Here is a 12583-nt window from a genome sequence, read left to right on the forward strand (position 1 = left end):
TACTTGCCCCGTGAGTCTTTGTTTCCAATTTTAATCAGCAAGAGGAACCAGGCCCATGTTTCGCCCTTTCCTGCAGGATAGAGAAAAAAATTAAGAGTGAGTCATCCTGGACCACACCCTTATGTCTTTGATCATAAAAAGCCTTATTGACTAGGACAAAGTGCATAATCCCTCAAGAAGAACGAATATGTGTGGTTTGAATATTTACAAAATCTTTCCTAGTTGCCCTGCCACACTGTTCTTCAACTTCTAGTTTTCACTACTTAAAACAGGAAGTTAATTTTGCCTCTAATTGGAAGAACACTATGTCCACAAGAGGTAATCCCCTTGTGTGAAAAGATTGTTTTTGATAAGATTTTAACTATTTTATTTGTTTGATGTAATTTTTTTACAGTCAATGTAGGATTTAAAATTCCCTTGTGTCTGGAAATGTCTCATTAAATATCTTGTAAAATCTACTCTACATAATTGTTGGGTTCTCTGACTGCAAATGCTCAGCATCCAATGAAAAGCCTTGCCACGTATACTTTTTGTCAGACGAGATATGGTCTGGTTTGCATCTCCCCACTCTGACCATTTTGTAAATCATAAAACCATAGAAAAGTTATGGTGCTGAAAGAGGCCATTCGGCCCATTGTGTGTGCACAGGCCAAAAAAGAGAAAAACAAACTAGCCATTCATCGCAGTTTCCAGCACCTGGATCCGTGTCCTTGCAGGTTGCAGCACTTTGGATGCAGATTGAGGTATCTTTTTAATGAGCTAAGCATTTTGAGTTTCAACCACAAACTTAAGCAGTGAATTACAGATGTCCACCGCCCTCTGTAACACAGGTGTCCGCCATCCTCTGTTAACACAGATGTCAGAGGGATGTATTTTACACAGAGGGTGGTGGGGGCCTGGAATGCACTGCCAAGCAAGGTGGTAGAGGCGGACATGCTGGGATCGTTTAAGACTTATCTGGATAGCCACATGAACAGACTGGGAATGGAGGGATACAAACAAATAGTCTAGTTGGAAGAATGAGTGGCGCAGGCTTGCAGGGCCAAAGGGCCTGTTTCCTGTGCTGCACTGTTCTTTGTTCTTTGTTCCAAAGTGAAAAGGTTTTTCCTCATGTCCTTCCTAATTTTTCTACCAATTACTTTAAATCTATTACCCCTGGAAAATATAGAATTCCAGAATTTGCTATTTATCTGTCTATGTGCATTTTGCAATGTTGTTTTATTATTAATTTCTGCCGTATGCAGAGTTGTGAGAGTCAATTTTTTATCATACTGAAATACAAAATAAAGTTACATTCGGGGAATGGAGAGCACTGGACCTGTGAGAGACATTTTGCAGAGAGTAGAGATAAAGGGAGCACAAGGCTCAGGCCCTCACTTACTTATAGGGAGGAGAGAGCACTGGAGCTGTGAGGGACACTGTCCTGGGAGTGGAGGATAAAGGGAGCGCGAGACTTAGGAACCTGCGAGGGACACTGTCCTGGGAGCGGAGGATAAAGGGAGTGTGAGACTTAGGAACCTGCGAGGGACACTGTCCTGGGAGCAGAGGATAAAGGGAGCACGAGTACCAGAGATCTGCGAGGGACACTGTCCTGGGAGTGCAGGACAAAGGGAATGCAAGGCTCAGGGAACCTGTGAGGGACACTGTCCTGGGAGCGGAGGATAAAGGGAACACGAGGCAAGGGATATTGTCGTGAGTATCGGGCACCTGCGAGGGACAGTGTCCTAGGAGCGGAGGACAAGGGCAGCATGAGGCTCAGGAAAATGCGACGGACACTATCCTGGGAGTGGAGGATAAAGGGAACGTGAGTCTCGGGAACGTGAGTCTCAGGAACCTGAGAGGGATAGCTGTCGTAGGAGTGGAGGATAAAGGGAGCGTGCGGCTCAGGAACCTGCGAGGGACACTATCCAGTTTAAAGTAATCCAAGAGTGATGTCACAGGTGAGTAGTAAGCTGATTGGTGAGTAATTGATATTCGGGACTATCTTTAAATAGTTGAAACTTAAATAGCTAAACATAATTACAATTACGGAATTAAGTTAGGAGGATAAAGGAGTAAAGGAAAAGTGAATCAAGAGCAGAACTAGGTGGTTAAGAGACTAAGTAAGAGCAAAGTGCATGTTTACATTTCCTAAGGAAATCTAAACAGCTGTTTGGATGGGTACTTATACTACTATTGGTTATAATTGTTAAAATATCATTCTGTGATTCACTGTGAGAAACATATCCAATAAAAAGTGCAGAGAAGAACAAGAGATCTAAGAAAAGTACAGCACAGGATAGGCCCTTCAGCCCACCAAGCTTGCACTGACACATGATGCCATCCTAAACTGAAGACCTTTTGCCTCCATGCGATCTGTATCCTTCTAGCCCCTGCCTATTCAAGTATCTGTCAAGATACTTCTTAAACATTGCCATTGTGTTTGCTTGTATCACCACTGCTGGCAGCACATTCCAGGCACTCACCACCATCTGTGCAAAATAAAACTTGCCTGCCAAATCTCCTTTAAATATTTCCCCTTTTTACTGTAAATCTATGTTGCCTAGTAATTGACATTTCTACGCTGGGAAAAAGAGACTGATTATCCATTCTATCCATGCCTCTCATAATTTTGTAAACTTCTATTTAGCTGCACTTCAGCCTCCAACATTCAAATGAAAACAAACTAGCCCATGTAAGGATTCAGAGCAAGGGGAATCCGGAACAAGATAAAAGACTGCAAGGAGAATAAGAATAAGATGGGCAGAGAAATCAAAGGCCAGAATCAGATAGGCACACTGTAAAAAAAAAGTAGGAATGGGACAAAGAATGTTAAAACAATTAACCTTCAGATTTTGTTTCAAATACTTGGCTCATTTGAAATAAAATGGATGAATTAATTGTGTCGATGGATGTAAAGGGGTATGATATAGTTGGAATTAGGGAGACGTGACTCCAGATGACCGATGATGGGAACTAAATATTGAGAGCTATTCAATGTTTAGGAAGCACAGACAAGGAGGAAAAGGTGGTGGAGTTGCATTATTGATCAAAGATATTGATACAATGTTGAAGAAAGATAGATATTAGCACAGATAATGTGGAACCTGTTGGGTTGAGTTAAGAAACACCAAGCACCAAAGGGCAAGAAACATTTGTGGGGGTGGTAAACCACTGAACTGCAGTGGTAATGTTGGGAATAGCATTAGAGATGCATGTGATAAAGGAATATCTGTGATTAAGGGTGACTTTAATCTGCATATAGATTGGGTGAATCAGATTAGTCACAGTACAATAGCGGAGGAATTTGTAGGGTGTATACCGGATGATTATCTGGATCAATATATTGAGAAACCAACAAGGAAACAGGCCATCTTAGACTAGGTATTGTGCAATGAGAAAGGATTAGATGGCAGTCTAGTTGAAAGAACTCTTGGGGATGAGCGACTATGATACAATTGAATTCTTTATCAAGGTGGATAGTGAGGAAACTGATTCTGAAGCCAGGCTCCTGAATCTCAATAAAGTTAACTATGATGGTATGAGGTATGTGTTGATTATGATGGAATGGGAAACATTACTGAAAGGAAGGACAATGGACTAGCAACGGCAGGCATATACTTTGCAGTCTACTCTGTGAACATGTGTGTTATGTAAATATTATATATATACATTAATACAGCAGTCCTAACTTTGAACCTTAAAGAATACCATTGTCATTTCCCAGAATGTAGATCAACTGTTTGCCATGACCCTCAGTTTTCTGTAATAAATGACTAAGTCATGCAAGAATAAACTCAGAACAGGAAAATGTGCAATATGGAGCTGGTGAATTATTGAGAAGTTAAACAAAATATCTCTAGTACTGATGAGTAACTTTCTAATTGAATTTAGTATTTACTAAAGTTGTTAAGTTTGTTTTTCGCGAGACCTTTCCGTCCTTGATACAAAGGCAAACACCAACTGCTGTCCGATTCAAAAGTTCTTTATTCTTCTTACATGTGCACGCTGGCAAGCCTTTGCTACCCAACTTTCACTCAGCGCTGGGAGTCAGTCAGCAAAGACGCCCCCAATAATGGGACATTCCCCCTTTATGTAATTTTACAATCCTCATGGCCACATTGGTCTGATGCAAAATAAATAATCATAAGACACCCTTTGTTCTAGTCAGGTTAACCATACCTAAGGTCATAAAATGGTTATGTTAAAAGAAAGAGAACTGTTAATCAGTAAGTTCATTAATCACAGATGTCTTAAGCTTGTCATTTTGAAATCAACTCACAGCAGGCTAAAGTTATTTATGCCTTTCATACCCAAACTGCTGATTTAGCAGGTTTTTACAAAAACTCATAGTTGCATGAGATATTAACCCCTTAATATCTCAAAGTTAGCATAAAAATGTTTTGCCCACTATAATTAAACAATTTAGCTAAGTACACAAGCTCAAGGTTTGTCCTTGGCACTGTCCAAATATTAGAACAATGCAATAATGCCTTGGTTCCAGAGAATTATAGGCTAAGACTGACGATAGGTAGAAAATATAAATCTAGAAAACGCAAACCTGTTGCTATGCGATGTTTGTTGTGTGATCATGATGAAGTTCATTGTTATTTTAAGTGTTAATTAGTATAAGCTTGTTTCTACTACAGTTTATACTTAAAATGTCGAATTTCCAAAACCATTGTTTCATGTTAAGGTACATTCTAAAACAATGTTCTAGATGGAGTGAGAGGTGTTGGGGGGAGGACATGACAGTAAGCGGCAGGGGGATAGAGGTCATACTAAACCTCTGCCCAGAGACAGGCCCATGTGAGCTGCTTTTTAATGGGAAAATAAACCCAAAACAAAACCTGTTGAAAATCAGATGACAGTTTTTACATCTTGACACAGAAAAAGATATAGCTGTGTTTTGAACACAGAGTGAGAGAGTGCATCGACTGTTCTGAAAAGCAGGAAATAACTGTTTTAGTCTTTGCAATCAGGCAGGATGCTGGTGACATCTGGTTTTCTGTCCGGAAAGAAGGCAACAACAGATAGGACTTTTGGTGATTTAAGGAACAAGGTGTGGGTCTTGTTGGAGGAAATTGGTTCTTGAATACTCAGCCTGAGTAGAATGATTTTTGAAGGACACTGCAAGATTCAACCTGGAATTGTAGGGAGAAATAAGCCTGTTAGAAGGCTGAGAGTAACTTGGAACTTGACCTTGTAATGCTATAGACGTATGTGATTAGCTTGGGATGTTGCTGTTGGAACGCCTTTTCTTGCAACTGAATTTGGAAGATCTTGTGAAAATACTGCTGGTGGTCCTTCTCCAGTACTTTGATGTACCTGGTAAATGTTGTCCAAGTCTCCAAAACCCACACTCTGTTCAGTAAACCATGACCTTGGTCTCAATTTTGAGACCTTTCTCTCAATTGGCTGAATGCTGATTTGGGACATTGAAATTCATTTTTGTCTTAACCTGCCTTCGTCGAGGGAGGATTCCAAGAAAGATAAATTGGCTCTTATTTTTCAGTATCCCACCATTGACCTTGATCAACAAGAAGAGAAATGTTGTGCTGTGGAAGCTGAATGGAAGATGACCTTAGTTTCCCAGTGGTTAGTAAAAGGCACATTTTCTCATAGGCTTATTACTCAAAATCAAATCCGTGGGCAGGACACATTGTTCCTATGCCTAACACCAGACACCCAAAGCAACTGTTCTACCAGAAACTCTGTCATGGTAGTAGACTTCCAGGAGGACCACGGAAATGCGTGAGGGATGAACTGAGGAGATCCCTAAACATATCAAACACCTGCACTGACGTATGGCAATCTCAGTCTTGCAACCGACCAAAATAATACAGGTCTATTTAGGGGAGGCAACAAACACATCCAGAAACTAAGGTGCAAAGTGAGGCAAAGTCAAGGCATCAGAGTGAATGCACAAACCTCCAAACACCTCGTCTGCTCAATCCTTTAAGCACCTCTGTATGTGGCAGAGTAAGAAGTCTCACAGCAACAGATTAAAGTCCAACAGGTTTATTTGGTAGCAAAAGCCACTAGATTTCGGAGCGCTTGCTTCACCGCTTGACAATCACCAGGCAAGACTGTTCTCTTCCTGTTGGGGAACACTTCAGCGGTCACGGGCATTCAGCTCTGATCTTCGGGTAAGCGTTCTCCAAGGCGGCCTTCACGTCCTTGCTCAGTGAGCGTGCGCTGTCGTGTGTCAAGTTCCGCACCCATGAAGACGGCCTCAACTGGGATCTTGGATTCATGTCACACTATCTGTAACCCCCACGACTTGCCTAGGCTTGCAAAATCTCTCAAACTGGCCTGTCTGCAGACAATACACATGCCTTTAAACTGTGCTTAATGCTCTCGCCACTCACATTGTCTGTACCTTTGTAATTCCAAGCATTATTTTGTAAATTGAGTTTGTGTCTTTATATGCCCTGTTTACGAACAGAACTCCCACTTACCTGACGAAGGAGCAGTAAGAGCTCTGAAAGCTGGTGGCTTTTGCTACCAAATAAACCTGTTTGACTTTAACCTGGTGTTGTGAGACGACTTACTGTGTTTACACCAGTCCAACGCCGGCATCGCCACATTGTGGTAGAGTTCACAGATTATGCATTGGATTGTGCCACCATCTCCGAATCCACTATCAGGAGTGGAAGCAAGTCATCCCTGATTCCAAGGGACTGTCTAAGAAAAAGAAGCAGCTCTATATTTGCATAGTGTAGTGCCCAGCGAAAGAGGTTGTAATACTGTCTCAATTGCATTAGTTAGTTATGCAGATGTACCATTTCTTTAGTTGGCTGTTAAATAATATTTGATTTATATTCATTTTAGTTGATTTCTTACAGCAACAACCTGAAAAATACATGAAATCTTGTCTTATGGTTATTTCCATTGGTAATTTGGAAAATTAATCTTTTTAAAAGTTATCGGTCACTATTAGGATCATAACAATTTAACACCTTTAAAATTATAAAAATTCAAGGCACTTTACAGGTGAATTAAAGAACACAATATGATACTGAGCCAAATAAGCTGTAGCCATATCTTGATTAATGCTCATTTTAATAGCATGTTTTCATTTTCCATGGCATGTAAATTACAAAGTTTGCTCAATTAGTGCTGCCTCCATTTACCGCTTGGCTCAGTCACTGTGCATGCATCAAAATCCAAGTTATGATTGTACATAATATGCTTTTTTAACCACACCCTCTCACTGCCTCTCCCAGATCTACCACTCATTGCTCCCTGGTTAGCACTGCTGCTTCAGAGCACTAGAGACCCAGGTTCAATTCCAGTTTCGGTCACTGTCTGTACAGAGTCTGTACGTTCTCCTCATGTCTGCATGTGTGTCCTCCTGATGCTCTGGTTTCCTCCCACAGTCCAGTGTGGGTTAGGTTGGTTGGCCATGCCAAGATTGCCCCTTCGTGCTCTGAGATGCCTAGGTTAGAGGAATTAGTGGGTAAATGTGTAGGGATATGGGGGTAGGCCTGGGTGGGATTGTGGTCAGTGCAGACTCGATGGACCAGATGGCTTCTTTCTGTACTGTAGTGTTCCTATGATTCTGTGTGCTGGTTAGGTGCATTAGCCATGCTAAATTCTCTCTCAGCGTACCCAGACAGCTCCATGAGTGTGGCGACTGGGAGAATTTCACAGTAACTTCATTGCAGTATTAATGTAAACCTGTTTGTGACAATAATAAATAAACTTTAAAAACTTTAAACTTAAACCTTCCCATTCATCACCTCTCCTGACCCTCATGTTCACTGTTTTCCTCACCAGGACACCCTTGCTTACTCCCTTGCTCACCAGGACACCTTCTGCTTACTGCCCCTCTTTCAAGTCTTTACTGTGAGCCAGGGCTCAGGGGAATGGTGGCGAAAGGGAGGAAAAGAATGGGGAAGAGGGAGCAGGAGGGTCAGGCGGGAAGTGGCAAATGACTGGTAAGTAAAAAGAGTAATGTTAGAGGATTTTTGGACGAGTGAGGTTCAAGAGAGGCAATAGATTTTGAATGTGAAAAATGAAGGTCAGGAAAGTGATCTACCTCCTTACATATTCTCTTATAAGAAAGTGATCTTCACTTTAGCATGTTTTAGTTTAGCATACTGTTTTTGAAGAACACATTGGGAGTGCAAAAAAAATAGTTGTATTAGATCAGAAGACAAAGTCTTGGTGCTCAAAATGGAAGATTAGTATCTTAATGGAGAAAAGTGAAATAGAGAGGCAGAGATGTCTGGGGAGAGCATTCCAGAACTGCAGCCTAGGCAACTGAAAGAGTGATTATCATTGGTAATTAAACTTGCCAGTGTTCCTCAGGGCCAAAGTTACCTAAGCACAAATCTTACTAGATCTTCAGGTTTCATTACAGATGGATTTAGCCTAAGAATCAGGCAAGGAGGCTCTTATGAAACAGCAACACCCAAGTTTAAACAGGCCCTGATGATGTTGCCTGCATCTGATATTCTGCAGTGGTGTTCTTTGTAGACTGCCTTTTCCAATCTGGTTCTTTGGATAATAATGGATTTTGCTAACAGAAGCCAGTTCTGGTTACGCAATCAACTGCTATTCTCTACTCAATGGTTTCAAGTTTAAAGCCATTGCTACACAATGGTTAACTGGTTTTATGCAGTTTTCCTTTTGTTAAATTGCAGACTTGAAAACATGAAGTCTGGAAGTCTATCAATTTTGAGTTTGGAATAAGCTACAAACAGTGGCAGGCGTGAATTCCATGGAGGAGTTCCAATTGGCTAGCTGTGTTGAAGGGGGAGACATTCAGTTGAGGTAATTGAATTAGCAATTTTCCAGAAGCTTGAAGTAGTCGGTGTTGAATTTGCAAAGTCACCTAACCTTTGACCGTCATCTTACATCGTCATTAAGTATCCATTTTCAAAGCTAAAAGTCCATTCTGGAAGCTTGCATACAAACATGGTCCTTGTTTGAAGTTCTGAGTAGGGCATTTCACTGGGCATAACATATTTATCTGTCCAAGATTCATGTCATCCTAGTTGCAAATGGATGTGGGCTGCATCAGTATCTCAGTTGTGGCGGACAGTGCTGAACATTGTGGAATCATCAGCAAACACCTCCCCTTCTGACCTGTTGATGGAGGGAAGGTCATTTGAAGCAGCTGAAGATGGTTGGGCCTAGGACACTACCCTGAGGAATTCCTGAGTGATGTCCCGGCGCTGAGATGATTGGCTTTCGATAACCAACTCCTACAGTACAATGTACAACATTGTACTAGGTATAACTCCAACCATTTGAGAGTTTTCTCCCAATTCAGTTTTGTTAGGGCTCCATGTGGTTAAATGCTGTCTTAGCATCAAGGGAAGTCACAATCGCCTCACTTCTAGAGATCAGCTCTTTTGTCTGTGTTTGAACCAAGGTTGTAATGGGGCCAAGAGCTGAGTGGCTCTGGCAAAGCTTAAACTGAGCACTGGTGAGCAGGTCATCACTGTATAAGTGGTGTTTGATAGCATTATCAGTGACACCTTCCGTCATTTTGCTGTTGGGGTGGTAAATGGCCAGATTTGATTTGTTCTGCTTCATCTAAACAGGGCATAGCTTGCAAACGTCCCACAATGTCAGATAGATGGAAGCATTGTAGCTGTATAGCTTTGCCAGGGTCATGGCTAATTCTGGAGCACAAGTCTTCATTTGTGTTGTCAGATTTCATAGCCTTGCAGTATTCAGTGCCTTCAGCTGTTACTTGACAACATGTGAAGTGAATTGAATTGGCTGAAGACTGGCATCTGTGATGCTGGGGACCTCAGGAAAATCAGAGGTGGATCATTCATGTGGTACTTCTGGTTGCAAATGCTTCATCCTTGTCTTTTGCACTGATATGTGGGCTCCTCCATTATTGATGAGGGGGATATTTGTGGAGTCTGCTCCTCCAGTGAGTCGTGTAATTGTCCACTTCCATGCATGTCTGACTGTGGCAGGATTGCAGAGCTTTGATCTGATTTGTTGGTTATAGGATTGCATAGCTCTGTCTGTCGCTTGCTACTTTCGCTTTTTGGCACACACGTCATTCTGTAGGTTAATGTCTCGTATTTAGTTATGTGCTCTTGCTGTTGTTATGGTAAAATATTGAAACCACTCAAATCTGTAAGTTGGACCATAAGATCATAGGAGCAGAATTAGGCCATTCAGCCCATCAAGTCTGCTCTGCCATTCAATCATGACTGATACGATTCTCATCCTCATTCTCCTGCCTTCTCCCCATAACTGTTGATCACCTTATTGATCAAGAGCCAGTCTATTTCTGTCTTAAAGGCACTCAATAACCTGGCCGCCACAGCCCTCAGGCAATGAATTCCACAGATTCACCACCCTCTGGATGAAGAAATTCCTCCTCATCTCAATTTTAAAGGAGCATCCCTTCGCTCTGAGGTTGTGCCCTCGAGTTCTAGTCTCTCCTACTAGTGGAAATATCCTCTCCACATCCACGCTATGCAGTCCTCTCAATATTCTGTAAATTTCAATTAGATTCCCCCCTCAGTATGATGTGGGAGCTGGTGGACCCCAGGGTCCTTCCCAGTGACCATGTCTGCAGTAAGTGCAGGTTGCTGGAGGAGCTCCAGCTCAAGGTAGATGAGCTGGCCTCTGAGCTATAGACACTGAGGCTCATCAGGGGGAGAGAGGGTGCCATTGTCAATGGGGTGCAAGTGACATCCACCCCCCCTTAGACTGGCTAACTCTAAGGGTCAGGAACAAGAGGGGGCTGCTGAGAGGAGGAAGGGGGGTGGGGAGCGGAGGCCTCAGCCTCTCAATCTGCATAACAGGTTTGAGGTTCTTGCTTCCAGTGAGGACGAGGGAGGTGAGGTCGGTGAGCAAACTGCACACAGTACAGTGATGCAGCAGGACATAGGCAAAGAGAAGATGAAAAGGAACGTAGTAGTGATTGGGGATAGTGGGGTGAAGGGTATTGACACTGTCCTTTGCCACAATGACAAAGTGCACAGAAGGGTGTGTTGTCTGCCTGGTGCTCGGGTCCGGGATGTCGCATCTGGGCTGCAGAGGAACCTGGAGTGGGAGGGTGAGAATCCGGTTGTTGTGGTACATGTGGGTGCCAACGACGTTGGCAAAATGCAAACTGAGGATCTGGGGAGGGAGTATGAAAAGCTGGGAATGGAGTTAAAAAGTAGAACCGACAAGGTGGTTATCTCTGGACTACTGCCTGAACCGAGTGCAGACGGGCGTAGGGTTGATAGGATTAAGGAAGTGAATGGGTGGCTCAGGGATTGGTGTGGGAGGAATGGGTTTGAATTTATGGGGCATTGGCACCAGTATTGGGGTAGGTGGGACCTGTTCAAGCGGGATGGGCTTGGTCTGAACCGTGCTGGGACCAGCGTGCTGGCGAATCGAGTAAAGAGGGCTGTAGACAGGGCTTTAAACTAATTAGGGGGGGGAGGGTGCGAGGGTAGGTGACATTACAGGGTCTAAAGTGAAGGAGAGGGTACAGGTAAGGGTCGAGGCCGAGGATGTCCCAATAATAAAGGGAGTAGGCGGCGTGAGTATGGTTGGTGGCGTTACATTAGATAGGGTCCAGGTGAAGGCTGGGATGAAGGCACTTTATCTGAATGCACGAAGCATTCGGAATAAAGTGGATGAGCTGGTGGCGCAGATCGACACAAATGGATATGATCTGGTGGCCATTACAGAGACGTGGCTGCAAGGTGACAGGGACTGGGAGCTGAATGTCCAGGGGTATCAAGTGTTTAGGAAGGATAGGCGGGAGGAAAGGGGGGGGGGTGCGTAGCTCTGCTGATTAAGGATAGCATCAGGGTGGTAGCAAGGGATGATATTGGAGACAAAGAGCAGAAAGTGGAATCGTTGTGGGTAGAGATTAGGAACAGCAAAGGGAGGAAGACGCTGGTGGGTGTCGTCTATAGGCCCCTGAATAATGATCTGGAGGTGGGGCGGGCTGTTAACGTGCAAATAAGTGCGGCGTGCAGGAATGGGACGGCCGTAGTTATGGGGGATTTCAATCTGCATATTGATTGGTCGACCCATGTTGGACGCGGTGGGCTCGAGGAGGAGTTCTTGGAATGCTGCCGGGATAGTTTCCTTGAACAGTGTGTGTTGGAGCCGACGAGGGAGCGAGCTATCTTGGATCTGGTGCTATGTAATGAGGCGGGTAGAATTAGGGACCTTGCGGTGAAGGATCCTCTTGGGGAGAGTGATCATTGTATGGTGGAGTTTCTGGTGCAGATGGAGGAGGAGAAAGTGGGTTCCCGGACACGCGTCCTTTGTTTGAATAGAGGGGAGTATGGTAGGATGAGAGAAGGATTGGCGAACGTGGACTGGGGGAGCGCGTTGGAAGGTAGGTCTGCTGAGGAGCAGTGGAGGATCTTTAAGGAGATCTTTCTTGGTGCTCAGCAGAAATTTATTCCGATGGTTAAAAAGGACAGTAGGAGGAGAGGTAATAAGCCGTGGATAACGAAGGAGGTGAAGGAAAGTGTTAAATTAAAAGCGGAGACGTTTAGAGTAGCTTAGAGTAGTGGGCGAGAAGAGGATTGGGAGAGGTTTAAATGTCAACAAAGATTGACAAAGAAGTTGATAAAAAAGGGTAGGAGAAACTATGAAGCTGGGCTAGCGC

General features: G+C 43.4%; 1 protein-coding gene across 2 annotated transcripts in view; it reads left to right on the forward strand.

The window, feature by feature from the left end:
• LOC145349000 (LIM and senescent cell antigen-like-containing domain protein 1) overlaps positions 1-12583 on the forward strand; it is a 142146-nt gene that overhangs the window by 38495 nt on the left and 91068 nt on the right. The window lies entirely within an intron of this gene.

This window comes from Carcharhinus amblyrhynchos, chromosome 10 (genome assembly GCF_965287045.1).
Source record: "Carcharhinus amblyrhynchos chromosome 10, sCarAmb.v2.hapA, whole genome shotgun sequence".
Classification (NCBI taxonomy): Eukaryota; Metazoa; Chordata; class Chondrichthyes; order Carcharhiniformes; family Carcharhinidae; genus Carcharhinus; species Carcharhinus amblyrhynchos.